The sequence below is a fragment of the Microtus ochrogaster genome, chromosome 2 (assembly GCF_000317375.1).
Source record: "Microtus ochrogaster isolate Prairie Vole_2 chromosome 2, MicOch1.0, whole genome shotgun sequence".
Lineage (NCBI taxonomy): Eukaryota > Metazoa > Chordata > Mammalia > Rodentia > Cricetidae > Microtus > Microtus ochrogaster.
The window spans coordinates 90,593,681-90,596,568 of record NC_022010.1 but is presented as its reverse complement, the minus strand read 5'-3'; positions in this window follow the sequence as shown (position 1 = coordinate 90,596,568).

The window sequence follows — 2,888 nt, the reverse complement described above, 5'->3', positions numbered from 1 at the left end:
TTAAAGAGATTTAAACAATGTCATGGTGTTTCTTGAGCCTTTAATTTCCTTGAGGGTTATTGTGAAGTTAAAAATGCTATTTAACATTATAAAACACATCACAATAGAATGAACGACCAATGTCTACAATATGTGTATTCTATCCCAAGATATTCAAAACTTTATATAAAAAGGATTAAGTAGGTAAAACATTAAGCTACCTAATTTATAATGACCACAAAAATAACATGCAAGGCAAAAAATTTCACTGAAATGCATGTACCCAGGAGTGTAATTAGTCAGAGTAGAGGGGTTAGAACCTAGAATACAGCAGGGTGAGCATTCAAGTTGGGTCCACATTGCTTTGTTTCTGTGTGATAATATGCAAAGTTCTGGGCATAATGTGGTTTGTGTATTTGCAGCACGTATTATTGTTCTAAAATTGAAGCTTATCACTTATAAATATCAGATTTTGGTGGCTAAACACCCAATGAATAAGGAAAGCCATAGTATTACGACAAGACCAGCCAAGTGGGTTTCTTACCAGCATATATTTTGCATTTGTTTTTTGAGCTTAGCCATCAATATTTTTTATAGAGTTAGCCTAGAGTTCCATGTCCTCATCAGTGCTTTGAAGAAACTATTGTTCTCAAATAATTTGTTTTATGTTTTTAAAGGGTGTAGAGTTCTTTTTAAAAGAATGAGCAAGAAATAGTCTTAAGACAATAAAACACGTAGAAGAATGGAAGTGGTGTACAGAGGTTCATGGGGTAATTTTAATTTCATTATTTCAACTAGAAAGAAAAACTGTTCTGTGAAAATAGTTCACCTCTATCTTTACTGGGTATAGGAAAGAGAACATTTGCTTAGAGTTTTGTTGGATGCTGAAACACAATAGCAGAGAAATTTAATGTTTGTCAAATTATTAAATGTTTCACTGTCATCTCAAAAAAGCATAAGATAACTCTTGTTTTATATTTTCTAAAAATTTAGCATGAAACAGATGCTGCTGCTGTGGGGAATCTTCTTTTCTTCATATTCGCAGGATCCCAAAGAACCCATCAACAAGTGAGGAAAAAGGCATGGGCATCTTAAGAAGTCACAAGCCTTCTGGTTCCATGAACCAGAATTCATCTTGACTATGGCAACCTCCAAAGTAAAAATCAGAAAAGGTAATTTTACTTATTAAGAATAAAAACATAATAGTTGACCACATGAACTCTTACAAAGTCACACGACTAAGCACAAATTTTTGGTGTATAAGCACATAGCTGGGTGTCAGCAAGGACTTAGAGAAAGTGAACCAGGTAGCAAAATATCTCATTTAGATTCTCAGGTCTATTGTTTGTCACTTTTGTTAGAAAGTTTACTTAAAAAATGTGTCCACGTTATTATTTCTATGCAGATATTCATACATTATGATAAACATTTTCTAATGAAGGGGTTGAACTATTAAAATGACAATAATATTTTACTCACCAGACTCCTATAAAACAGTTGCAAGCATAGATGACACGAAGCTTATATCTCCATGAAAATACTCTAGCTCCAGCAGCAAGAGTGTCAGTGACAACTGTCCTTCTTGGGTCAATTTCCTTTAACAAAAGCAGTTTGTAGGGGATATTTATTTCTTATCATCTTCAATACTATTTTAAATTCAAAACTAAAACTCCCTCAGTGCTACCAAAAATTCCCTGCAGGATTAAGTCAATCTGCTTGGTATTGTTTATTACTCAGCTAATTATTCCTAACTAACTTCTTATAGCTGGACTTACATAGGCTTGCTAGCTTTCTAATCCAAATATTAAAGGTCAGCTGTAAGTAAAAGCATTTGCTCCACTGACATTCTTTAGATATTTTGGATGAAATCGACTCACCATCTGTATTATATTGTAACACATAGAAAAACATTTTATAAATACATATATTTTAGTATGAATACTAATTAACCTTTTTAGAAATTATCAAATGTTCCTGTAGTGTTTTTATTTTAAACAAGAATTTACTTTTTAAAAAAAGAAAACAAGTAATCTTTTTTCATTTTACATACCAACTCCAGTTCCCCCTTTCTCCCCTCTTACCCCTCCCTCCACCTAGGCATCCACACTCTACCCCCATTCACTCCTCAGAGAGGGTAAGGCACACAGCTTTGGGGAAGGCCCAAGCCCTTCTTACTATATATAGGCTGAGCAAGGTATCCATCCAAAGAGAATGAGTTCCAAAAAAAGTAAATACAAGCAGTAGGGTTAAATCCTGTTGCCACTGCCAGTGGCCCCACAGTCTGCCCCAGCCATACAACTGTCACCCACATTCAGAGGGACTAGTTTGAACTTATTCTGTTTCCTTCCCAGTCCAGCTGGAGCTGGTGAGCTCCCATTAGCTCAGGTACACTGTTTCAGTGTACTCATCATGGTCTTGACCTCTTTCCTCATATTCTCACAACTCTCACTCTTCATCTAGATTTTGGAAGCTCAGTCCAGTGGTCCAAAGTGGGTCTCTGCCTCTGTTTCCATCAGTTGCTGGATGAAGGTTCTATGGTGATATTTAAGATATTCATCAGTCTGACTACAGGGCAAGGCCAGTTTGGGCATCTTCTCCTGTGTTGCTTAAAGTCTTTTCTGAGGTCCTTGTGGATTCCTGGGAAATTCTCTAAAGCCAGGTTTCCTGACAGCCCCATAATGATTCCTTCAATCAAAATATCTCTTTCCTTGCTCTCATCTCTGTCCTCCTTCCATGTCGACTATCCTGTTCCCTCAAGTTATCCTCCCTGTTCCCCTACTAATTCAGATTCAATCAATAGTAAAATAAATTGCTTTTCATCATTTTCCCCGAAAATAAGTTTTATTGAACTATATGATGTTTCCAATATGAATGCATTTCTCACATTCAAAATCAACAAATTTTAATGT